The sequence below is a fragment of the Tinamus guttatus genome, unplaced genomic scaffold (assembly GCF_059628265.1).
Source record: "Tinamus guttatus ecotype Peru unplaced genomic scaffold, ASM5962826v1 Tinamus_guttatus_pri_ptg000327l, whole genome shotgun sequence".
Lineage (NCBI taxonomy): Eukaryota > Metazoa > Chordata > Aves > Tinamiformes > Tinamidae > Tinamus > Tinamus guttatus.
In genome coordinates, this window is record NW_028288861.1 from 135698 (window position 1) to 148413 (window position 12716).

The 12716-nt window shown below is 39.4% G+C and overlaps 1 protein-coding gene across 1 annotated transcript in view; it reads left to right on the forward strand.

The window, feature by feature from the left end:
• AVEN (apoptosis and caspase activation inhibitor) overlaps positions 1 to 12716 on the forward strand; it is a gene marked incomplete at its 5' end in the record, with an annotated part of 80141 nt that overhangs the window by 59325 nt on the left and 8100 nt on the right. The gene's annotated exons all lie outside the window — the stretch shown is intronic.

Genomic DNA, 12716 nt, shown 5'->3' on the forward strand with positions numbered 1-12716 from the left:
GATATCCTACTGTAAACTTAGTTTCTTTGGGAAACCAGGTAGCAGCTATGTCGGTGCAGACAAAAACGTAAACGTGTGTGATGCTGAGCATGAAGAAGGGTCTTCCTGGGGGAGAGCCGTCCTGGCCCTTTCTGTTTGAGAATGCAGCCAGAAGAAGAGAGTGGCAAGGCAGATACGCAAGGAAATTGTGTGACCCTAGCAAGTGATATGTGCCATCTAGGATTTTTAAAGAGAAATGCATCTAAAAAACTGAAAAAAGACAGGATTATGTAGCGGTGGATGCAATATCTTTCACCCTGTCAATGATGAAATAGGAGTTTTGTGCTATCTAGCTTCGTTGATGGGAATGAGCGATACATCTCTGCTTTGCATTTTTTGACGGATATGATTTCAAAGATGCTTACTCATCTCCAACTTTTATTTTGCATAGATTGGAACTTAAAACTAATGCACCACATTGTGTAGCTGATTATGATCAATTCCCCTTTTACTGCAGTGGAGAAAGACACACCATCCAAAAGCTGTTTTGGATGACAGATTCAGTGAATACCTATTCAGTTAGTGAGATAATGTCTTTGGAGTCCTGGCCATGGATAATATGAAGCCATTAGACTTCTAGGCAGGGAGTAAGTTAGGAAAAGCACTTCCTCGTACCTAGTTTATAGCTGTACATCTCTCTATATACACTCTCATATTTTGTGCAGAGGAATTACCGACAAAGGGGAAAAAGAAGAACACAAAATACCAAGAATTGGTGGTAAAAGTTTATTTTAAGGGGGCGCCTTACAGCAGTTGCAGAAAGACTGCTCTTAGCAAGTATTTATAGAGCTTGTAGTATTTTAAGGGTCACTTGCCATTACAGTAGAGCAGCTTTAAAAGTATTAGGGTCAGACCATAAACGTGCTGTTGTGCGGCAGGGCGAGCGCTTTACAGTCTTCCCAGGTATAAACTGCTGCCTTATCCAGGCAGAGCCCTGTAACTCCTGCAGCTGCATAGCTCATGCACAATTAATTTCCCTACTGAAGAACGTTTTATTTTAGTAAAGCCTTTGGCTTCCCAAGTATGCAGTATTTGTGCTGTAAGAGTGGAAGACTTTAGGTAAAGTGTTTTTAGAACATGTCTTCCTATGAGAACAAGTGTCTGTGGCAGCCCACACAGATAGTTAGAGCTGCTTAATGATGATAATTGCTGTCTCCCATGAGCCTCATTGGCACCGAAATAGGAATCTGCATGGATAACCTCCATTAAAACAAATGGATTAATTTCATACTAAAATGAAAGGCCGCTTTTTAATCGTTCAGTATCATGCTATTTAGAAAAACGTTCAATTATAAAAAGCCTTCTGTAATTTAATGGACTAGGAAGACTCTGCACACTTCATTAAATTGTATGAAATCCCATACTTTTTCTTGATATGTGAATTAAAGCAATATTCACCCTATTCCTCAAACTAGCTAAGCTTTCACCTTATTTTTGCATGTAGATTTAAATTCTAAATTTGATCCATAAACTGAAAATTAAAATATTTCCCCATTAGAATACTTTTTAAGATAACTGTGAATCATTTTGTAAATTTTAAACCGCAGCTTCACGAGCTAAGCCAGGGGCTGCTCCCTCTTTTATGTAAAGTAGGGAACTCAAGTGCACAGTGGGCATTTCAATAAAGCTACAGGCACAAGAGGCCGGTGTTTCTGCACAGTTACAGCGGCGCTAGGGACGGTTCCCGGAGCAGCCTTTGGGCTCCCTGGCTGTAGCCCTGTGCTTGGGCTTCGGGCCGTGGGCTTGGGCACGGGTGCAGCCAGTGTGCGGCTCCGGGCAGCTCGCCACTTCAGTGCTCATTTTTGCTTTCACTGCAAAGTAAATTGGGTAGAAATGCATTTTTTTTTTGTTTGCTTGTTTGTTCATTTTTAAATGCAGGTTGTGAAGCTTATTGCTTTATTACCCCATTGAAGCCATTAGTGAAATTCATATTCAGTGGTGTTTGAGTTCAGTGGTCTAAATGCAGTCTGGTACTCGGTGAGTTCCTAAGCTGCTAATTTATTGGGGGCTGGATGAACAACTTTAGAGCAGTGTTACCTCCCCATGGTTTCTGGCATACTCCCTTGCACCTGTTATTCACCACTGCCAGAATACTCAATCAGAAGCATGTTTATGTGGACGTATATAACCATTTCTTGTGGTTCTTAGGCATGCTATGAAGATGATTTTTGGGATGTGATTGAGTATAAAAGAAATACAAATGAAGTGTAAAATATCTGAACACCTGAAATTACTGTTTATTGTCAAGTAGAGTTTCAATACTTTGGTATTTGCTTAGTTTAAACCTCATGGTTTGCTAAAGGTTATTTGGAAGAGGGTTTGAAGGACTTTTATTTTCCATTTATCTTAAAATTCTATGAATGTGAACTTCTTATTGAGTAGTACTGCAATATTAACCCCTTTTAATGTTGGTAGTATCTTTTCTAAGCATTTACCAGTTCTAATAATTCTTTCCTCCATTTTACAAACTCTAATTTTCGTTCCTGTTTAAACAGTGTTCAAAGCTTTTTTAATTGTGTCCCTCAACACTGAGGTCACTACAAACTGGCGAATAGTTTCTTAGCTCTCATTTCTACAGCAGAACATCCCTCGAGAAAAAATTAATAAAAGTCCTGGTTTGCATTTAAAATTAATAAGGCATATTTAATTCCTATATTGCAGTAGTGTATCTTTAGGACTCTGAAGAGAAATATCTCACTAAGCTCTACTAATTTTCAAATGTTAGCAGTAACTGCTACTTTACAGTATTTACAATATTAAGTATTATGCCTGCATAATGTACCTAATTCTCTTCTTCGAGATGGAGTCAGAGCTCATTAATGCAGATTGTTGTGGAGGCTAAAAGCATAAATGGATTCAAAAAGGGATTAGACAAAAGGGTGGAGGAGAAAAGGATAGGCATGTTTTATGACTGCTGCAAGTTAATAATAATAAGAAGAAGAAGAAAAAATCTTACCATCATCATCACTTTACGGCTACAATTTTTCCCATCCTTTAGTATTGAGTCTTTAGGAATATTTGTCCAAAGGAAAGACACAGTTTTGGGTCTTAACATGCCTGCTCTATTTTTTTAATGCAGTTATCAACCACAGATAATGTCAAAATTTTGTGATGATTTCCATTCTAATTAACGAGATTATTGTAGTAAACAGTTGTCTTCAGGGATGATGAGCACAGTGGCCTTGCACGAGGCTGTCAGACTCTCAGTACAAGAGCGCCCGAGTGCCAAGAGCTGGGGAGGTTCTCTCCTATGTGAGCAGATGAAATATGTTGACCATGTGTTCAGTGCAAGTGTTATTTTTTTTTGCCATTGTTGCAAACTATTTTTGTCTACTGACAGCTTCTTCTGAATTTTGATTTTTTAAATAACACTGAATCAGTTGTTTCTTTATTATTAGGCTTAGTTCGAAGCAATACCAGGCCATATAAAAAGTATCTAAGAGTAAACTGTGTGATTGATAAACTGTATTTAAAAAAGGCTGAACTAAGCGCATGGTGCCCAAAAGCAACATAGGTCCCATCTTGCGGCCGCAGCGACACCCCCTTTGAGGTGATCGCTCCAGGGCCGTAACGTCCAGGCTCCTTGTGCTGAGCTTGGGGAGGCCGGTTTTAGGGATTTGAGCGGTGGTGCTGGAGCAGTTTTCCTCTGCACACAGGTGGCCCCTTGGGCCTCGTGGAGCGCACCAAGCCAGGCGTGATGTTGCAGCGTATTTCCAAGCATTTAGTGGCCTCTCCTTTTGATCCCAGCACTTTCTTGTCTGAAGTTCCTGTGTCTTAAGTGTCTCTCAGCTCGGATGCTTACGTAGAGAGTGTTTGGGAAGAATAAATAGGAGTGGAAAAAAAGCTCGTGTGCTTTCTGTGGAAACAGAGAGCCTTGTCAGCAGGGCCACAGCTTCAGACCGACTCCTCTTCCCTCTGCTTCATTTTAATTACAGGGCTCCTTGATTGTGGTCACTAGGTACTTTAGTCAATTAGCTGACAAGCGGATTCATTTTTCGATTATGTGGTCATTTGATTAATAAGGAATTATTTTTCTTTAAGAGACGCCTATTAATAGAGAGTCATTTGCTGTAGACTTCCCAGTAAAGCAGTTTTGAAGGTCATTGGGCTTTTATTTCCAATGTATTTACCTTAACAGGTAGAGACTATCTGGGACAAGACTGGTGCTGGCAAGCATGGCCACATCTATCTGATGGGCTTGCTTTTAGGCTTCAGGATGTGCTCAAGGTTTCCTGTATTTGTGCATGTATCTCATGTTTTTTTTTCTTCTTATCTATGAGTTATCCAACTTTTGTTTGCTATACGGTTGCTTTTTATACGAGACAGGATGTTTGCTTTCTTAGGCTGCATAGTTTTCATAGGAGAGCGGCTTGCCTTCTGTAAAAGGGATGCAATCTGGCTTCCACGTGTGGAAAAAGGCACCTGAAATCTCTTCTTTTTCCAGGCCTGGAATTCTGCCTTAGTGAACATCGCAAGCTGTCAGGATAAAAAGGCCTTCTTGAATGTAGCGTGATGTCTGTACAATATTAGTAGCAAACCTAATACCACAGATACATACATGTATATGTATGTGCATGCATACATATATATGTGTAAATATATATTTTTTTCCTTTAGTATTGGGTGCCATATAATCCCGGGGAATATAGAAATTAAATGACTAACTAGGAGGACGTTTGCTGCTGAGAGTGCTGTTAATGAAGACATGCTAGATTTTTGTATTTAAATGCCCGAATGCTTTTTAAATATCATCTTTATATTTATTAAAAGTTGTATAACTAAAATCAGATTTTTTTTTCTTTTCATCCCTGGGTTAACTTTCTCGTTAAATACTTTTTAAATGAACATGGCCACTTATGTGCTATTTTTGCTCTGGTTTAAGAAGGAAAAAAATGCATTTCAAACCTAGCTTGTAGTTTGGATGTAGTGAAAGATCGATCACAGAAAGCTCTGCTGAGGAAAATGGTGAATTTTCTTTTCAGTTGCTACTCTCGTTAAAGCTCTTTGTAGCAGTTGCTGGGCTTTCCTTTGCAATGTTTTCTTTTGTTCCCTTCTGGCTGCGTATAATAATTGGAAGTTAAGTTTAAAATGTAGTGCCATAGTCTTCCAAAGGCGGCAGAAAGAAAAGAAAAAAAAAAAGGAAAGAAGATAAATAAAGGCTATCTTGTGTGAAAGTGTTAGCTGGAGTAGGAGAATAGTATTTTCTGTAAGTGTAAATAAAAATAATGGATTAAAGGGATAGATAAAAGATTAGATTAGCAAGCATTCAGAAGTTAGAAAATGCCTAAATTAATACTACCATGCAATTCTGATGCAACCTTTAATGACCTGAAGATATTTAGATTTTGCTACTTTGCAAATAGGATTTCCTTTATCCTTGTTATCCTTCACCTGTGAACACACACCAAGAAAATCTATTTAATGGTTTGAGTTTCCAGTGTGTGGTTGGTATGCCCCAAATTTGCTAGAAAAAATACATTCTGAAATATTTATATCCCTCTCACTGAGGATTCACAGACGAATGCTCTTCTCCGAGGTAATAGACTGAGGAGCAGCAGTGTACAGAGATGCTGCGAACCAACCCTGTTGTCCTGGGTTAGTTCTGCTATAACACGCTGGCCTCCCGACGCGCAGCATGGGGATGAGCCTCCTCCTTGGGCTTTCAGAGGACAGCTTTGGCTTTGTACATATTGCAGATACGTCCATGGGAAAATATTTTCACTCTAAAAATACAGAATTTTTCAAAATTAATGGATTCTTTGATAATATTTTCATGCATGCATTTGGAAGTAACTGAGCTTATTGCATTTTTATTCCTTTGATTTCAGACGCACAATATAGGGACCCATCTCATGCTCTCATCTCCAATGGAGCTAGAGAGTCCAGCTTGCCCTACCTTGCTCCTGACCTGTCCGTTCTTCGTGCTGTGCCAGCCTTGATGTTTGTTAGATTCTGCTGCTAAAATGGCCACAAGTTAAGCTGGCAGCCATAAAGCAGCACTTCTCTGGGGGCCCAGTGAGATGAGCCAGCACGGTAAGGGTTTTGCACGAGGGAGGACGTGCAGCTGCCCAGCTAGGACCTGAGCAGGAGGACACGTGAGTGTAGTGGCCCCAGAGCCAGGGCAAAGGAGGAGACATAAAATCCTATAGCTAGCGTGGGGGTGGAAGGAGCAGTGAGTAGCACAGTCCTCTTTTTGGAGTTAGCACAGTCCTCTTTTTGGCATTACTGAGAAAGAAATCCCTGTACCCAGGAGCTGGGTGCTTACAAGTGTCACCTATACAGCGGCCACCACCGTGCTGGACAGTGGTACATCTGTGTTTCACCCAGGTGTTAAAAACGATAGCATGGACCACCATAAAAACACTCTGCCGTAGAACATCACACAGTTATACACACACACACATGCACGCACATATATACACATTTTTTGTGTGCGTGATACAGAAAGTTGCCCTGTATTTCTAGAAAGAGCGTGTACTAGTATCATGGGTATGACCATACACTGCTTGGAATGAAGTGGCCTGATTATTGCTGGTGGCTCTAAGCAAAAATTGCTTAAATAATTTGTCTTGCCTGATTGCATCCTTCAGATTTTGCTGCAACAAAATGTTATTTTCATTTTAACTGCCTAAGAATATTACCTGAAGTTACTTGGGATGGGATGAGATGTAGAGAGGGGTCAAACCGGAGATCAGTGCAGATCTGGTTGGTCTTGAAAATGAATCTTTCTGTTTGGATACTCTTAACTGGTATATGTGTTTGGATTGGGACTCTCTTACTTCTAGATTTTGTTTTGTTTTTCTTTTCTGTTTTGCTTATGTTTGACTATCTGTTTTAGCTTATATTTCTTCTTTTACCTTTTTATTTTTATATTTATAGACTAGAGCCAAGTATTGCGAACTATGTAGTTGGAAGAAAAAATAGAGGGGAGAAATGATAAGGATGCTGGCATATAATTGAGTTTTACTTTTGGCCCTGAGTTCAGACTACCGGAAATCTTTTAGCTATGTCTGTACTTCTTAGATTTTAAATAATGACTGGATTTTGTTTCAAGGGATTTTTTTGGAAGTAATTTCTTACTGGAACTGAATATCAAAACTTGTGGCTTTATTTCATGCATATACTATATTATGAACATTACTTTTCCTTTCTCTAAAAGCCTGCAAGAGAAAAGAATGTACTTTTCTGATAGTAGACATCAAAGCAGAGCAACTTCTGTTTAAGGATCTCCAAATGTTTTGTTAAGAGTAGTCAGTTTAGTCTTTCATCAGTGGTGTATTTTTAAAGCAAAGTACTTGCTGAGGAGTGTTTCAGGTTAACAGTAGGAAAATGCACAGCTGAGGAAACATAATGACAAATGGTGTAATGTATACTTACAAATGGTAAGTATATTTATTTTAAATGAGAATGCAATAATACAGCATTTTCTCAGGTATCAAAAATTATACTGTTATTTGTATTTAAGTGATATATGATATTTTTTCATACATAAAAAACCTCCTTAAAGCTGGCTCAAAAGGTCTGACCTTTGGAGCGCAGAGCTATTGGTCTCTAGGGAGAAGAAATCAAGTGTCACCATAAGGTTACTTGTCATATTCTCAGACTGTGAAATTCGGATTTCTATTCTGAAAATTAGCTTCTCTTTTGGCTGTCACTCCAGCGACAACAGTATGAGAATTAAATTCTCTGATCTCTCATTCATTTTTCACGTTCATCTCCAAGGACATAGTACCCTGAGATCGAAAGTCACGTTTTACCAGATATGCCAGCTCTCTATGTTGTGGCTGGATTTTGAGAGAAAATTACAGCTTATACTTAAGATGTCATGTGCTTAAGGAGCAGAACTAGCTGCTATTGTAACTTTAGACTCTATGAGGATCTGCGTAACAGCTAAATATATTTTTCAGTAAAACAAAGGCCACTAATATATCTACTAATTGATGGAGCAAAAAATACTTTTTTTTACACAATGCACTGTTCTTCCTGGGTTTTGGTAGCTCTAACATCTGTACCTATAGCAGTGTTAGTTGGGCTGTTGATGGAAATATGAGTCTTTTTATTAAAAGCCTTAAACATCAAATTTGTAATGAACTTTTATAAATTAGTTGTATTTCTTGCTTCAGTGGCTACCAACCAGGTCTGGTGCCAGACCTGTAGAAAGAAGGAGCCTGCAAAACAGTATGTCCATAGCTACAGAAAAGGGTTTGTTTCTTCTTTTGAGGAGCCTCTCATGGAAGGTACCCCAGAGAAGTTGAGCAGTGAACCTATTTACTGTGTCCATCCTGTGAAATTTATGCCCACTATTCAGGACTTGCAGAAGCAAAAGTAAATGCACCCTTAATGGATGCCAGACCACACTGTGAAATCGGCTTCACAGTTTCCAGGATGATCTTAGCCACCTTTTAGCTCATGTGGCTTCTTGCACACATGTAGCACCTCATGCAGTAGCTTGTTTCATTACTTATTTATAGAGCTGCAAGAAGCTAAACGAATCTACAGCGCAGGCAGTGCATTGCAGAGGAGCTGACCAGACTTTTTTCTTTGAGAGCAAACCTTTCTGGAGTTTTGGAAGAACACAGTGGTAGGAATGTACTTTTATTTTGCTGAGCAAACTGTCTCGAAACTCATGTAGGTACTTGAATGATACATCTCTGCAGTAGGCTTGCTGGAACCCTTACAAGAGCTGTGCATCAACCAGCACTCCAATTTATGAGTCCATCTCCGAGACATTCCTGCAGACAGAGGTCAGATTTCCATAGGGGTCATGATAGGAGCAGGGAGAGCGGTTTGGGGCCACAGTCGATATTCCGTTGATGGGATTATCCATCTGGAAAATACTGAGAAATGCCCATTAGAATATGTGTTCCAGGGCAGTGGGAATCTAGGTTTAGTACAGAATCATATTTTCATGATTGAATCTGCTAATACACACCTTGCTGCATTAAATTATTACTGTGGAGCAACCTGGAATTACTTACAATTCAAAGTAGCCCCAGCAATTTTAGTTTCCGTAATTATTTAAAACACGTACAATCTATATGCTTGACAAAAGCTGGAGGAAGTAATTTGCTTTACTTGCGCCCAGCAAAATGTTAATGATTGTCTGTTTGAATTGGTAAGATTTTACTGCACTAATCTTCTCTAGTATTAGAAATGATACAGTAAGGCATGTTTTCAAATTACAGTGCAATCAGTGTTACATTTCTGTGCCCTCATCATTGTCAGATGCCCGGGATTGTGCGTTACCGGGTGCGTGAAGAACCTCTGCCGCAGTTTGTGTGCACGTAGCCTGTCTGCATGGGCCTGCAGGTAACGGGCTGCGGCACTCGCACGCACGTACAGCTCTGCTCTACAGAGGATGCAGCAGTTCTTGTTATAGCCAAGCAGTTTCAAGCACGGATCTCAGTTTGGTCTTTCTCTAATAACATTTCTATTTTGTCTGTTGACTGCGTTCATTACTACCCTCTTCATGAAAGTCGTTTTCCTTACAGCCTTGAGGAAACAAAAAGGAAAATTCTCTTCTCTCACTCCGCGTTGTTTCCTTGTGTAAAGTCTATTTCAACCGCACTGAGCACATCGATTGGAAAAGAAATTGCATTAATCAAATTATTCATATGCAGTTTTCTTCCCTGTGCTCAGCTGTGATCATGAAGATGTGGCATTTTGCTCTGTATGACCAGTTCTGTTTATACAGGAAGTCGTCATTCCGCTGTTGCTTTTTGTGATTTTGAAGGCACTTAGAGATAATATACATTGTGTAAGGAAATGCAAGCATCAGGAGACTAGTCCTCCTGTATATGCATCTGCATGCAATTAAACAGAGATGTTGAACTTCTAAAGACAGTCCCTTGATACCTGGGAAGAAAAACTACAAATAAAGAACAGCAGAGTTGTTATCCATAGTGAATGCCTATGATAACGATGATCTTTGATTTTAGCCTTATTGTTACTACGTGATGCATAATTTATTCAAGCTTTAAGAAATAGAATTTTAGTATAGCTGTGGTGCTCTTTAATAGTATGCCAATATAAGAATGGAAAAAATGTTCTAGATGAATATTCAACATGATCACCAGAATGCATGTTTCCATCCTGCATTGTTTGAGTATGGAAGATAATAATAAAAAAAAACAACTTATGCATTATTCAGACCTGTGAATCACTGTGGCATATATGTAGCCCAGATGGTGTTTCAGTCATCCACGACACTGTAATTCTTCATTCTGTGTCATCTCTTTGTGTTTTTAATGCGCGTAACAGCCGCACTTGGCGGCGCGGGGCCCACAGCGCAGAGGGGCCGCGCGGCCTGCGCGCCCGGGCCGGGCCTGCGGCTCCCCTCTTCACCTGGGCCTGCCCTGCGCTTTGTTTAGCATAGATCCCTTAGGAAGCCCTTGCCGTACCTGTAAAGAAGATGAGCAGAGGCTTGTGTGTGGCTACAAGTTCCTTTTTTAATGTGACAGATAGAATTCTAGCTAGTAAGTAGTTATTTTCCTCTTTCGCGCTTTACAGGAGATAAGTTCAGCTCATGCCTGGCTTGAATCTTTGCATTGTAACCCTTCATCTATAGCAATGGGAAAGCTCTTTTGTAGATAATAACATTTTTGAATAATGGATAGCTTTAGTTTCTATTAATACTTTCATTTCTTCTTTTAAATGTAAGAGGACTTAGAGTGTAGTTGCATTTTAAATCCTCCGTGGGACAAATGCAGTATGTTTGCTTGCCTGTTTCTGATCTGAAGTGATTGCTTACCAATCTGTTAGCCTTAACCTGATGTTCAGGCTTACTCCCTGGTAAGCCATTTTGCTACATATCTTCGGAGAATTATGAGATGCATGTTGGTTAGAGTCTGCAATAAACTACTGTAAATAATGGTCTTGTAATGGAGACAGGAAAAAGGAGCAGAAACTTGCTGCAAATGCTATTGATCTGGGTAAGCTTGGTTTTAATTTACTCATCATAATTACATGGATGTTTTTAATATTTCATTTTAATGCCAGAATATTTCCTGGTCTCTAAGCAGTCACGCGATGATACAGAAACCGAGAGCCATTTACTGTATTGGCATTTCTATTAATCCGCTGCCAAGGACAAACCTGCGTTTTTCCTATACCTGTGTTGTGGTACATGTTGTGGAAGGATGGATAGGAGGCCGTGCACTCCTCTCCTCCCGTCCCCGGCAGCAGTGCCATCCTTTCCTGAGAAGGAACAGCTGAGGAAGTTCCCGGCAATGTTTATTTTGAAATGGTCAACCCTCCAAAGCAGATATGTCAAACTGCATTTTCTGACTATCTGTAACTACTGCCCATATGTACTTAGTCATAGCTGCTTGATTTAACAAGAAAAGAAATTGTTAAAACTATTTTGGAGACTGTGAGTTCTGTGGGCACAGTCCAGATATGGGACAATGAAATGGTGGCTTTTCGGAGCTGGTCCCAAAAACAGAATTATTAGCAAAGCTTCAGATTGAGAGCTTCCTTCCTGCAGCTGTTTTCTTCCCATCTGAAGCCCCCTTCAGCTCCCGTTTTCACTGCATACTTCGCGATTGTGAAAGTGGCTTCTCTGCAAAGGACAGCAGGTTTGGCCAGTTTAATATCTAATTAGTAAGAGCCAGAAAGTCACAGGAATTTCTGTACACTGAAATGTACAGAGCAATGTTTATTTGCTCTGTAGTTGACAGATACTCAAGTACATGCCTCTGTCATGTTACCAGTTACCATATTTTGAAGTGATTTGGAGTTTTGTCTTGCTACTAATTTTTTGTTTGAATATAAGGGATTTTGAAGACTTTGAAGACCAAATTCACCTCATTGGTTGGTCTTTCTTTGCTCAGCTGCATTTTCCTGTAAGGCTACATGGTGGTTAGTCTTGATCAGTTGGGTCATTCCATTTCATAGAATGGTTTCAGAATTTGGAGGTCTGCGAAGACCTCCAATGATAAACACAATAACTCAAGTTGGAGCGGGGTTCCAGAAGTGCCTTCCAGAGGTGAAGAAACACTTCACAAACTTCACGTCTTTGAATTCAAGGGGAGCTTTGCTAGATTTACGATTTGCTAGTTTTAATCTTTATAATTTTATTAACGTATCCAATGAAAATACTTCCCTGTCTTGTTTTCTGAAGCTGCACTTCTTGTTTCACTGGATTTTAAAAATAATCTTGTAAGCTTTTGTCATTGGTATGACTTGTTGTATCTTGCAGAACCCTTCATAAACACATTGCAGAGGGAAAAGCAAGCCAAGTGTTGTGGTCGATATATCAAGCACCTTGGATATTTTTAGGGCTGCACCTTTGTTTATAATTCATAAATGGTTTTGAGACGTTACGCTGTAGACACTATAGCACTGCATCACTTGTGTGAATAGTGATTTTGGCATTAAGAAGAAAGATGTTATTGTTATTAAAAATATCCAAGACAACAGCATAAATTATATTTATTAATGATATTATATACTTTGCAACAAATATTCTGACAAGTGCAGAGTAGAAAAAAATGTACCACTGTACCACTAAGAAAAATTCAGAATAGTTTTATTGGGTTGTGATATTATAATAAAAGGACTGCCAAAGGATGTGTGTATCATCAGCAAAGACTAAGGCTGGCTTTAAATGCTTAAAATTAAGGCTTGAAAACTCAATTCTCAAACTGTTTTAAACTTCCCTGACTTGTCTGTCTATT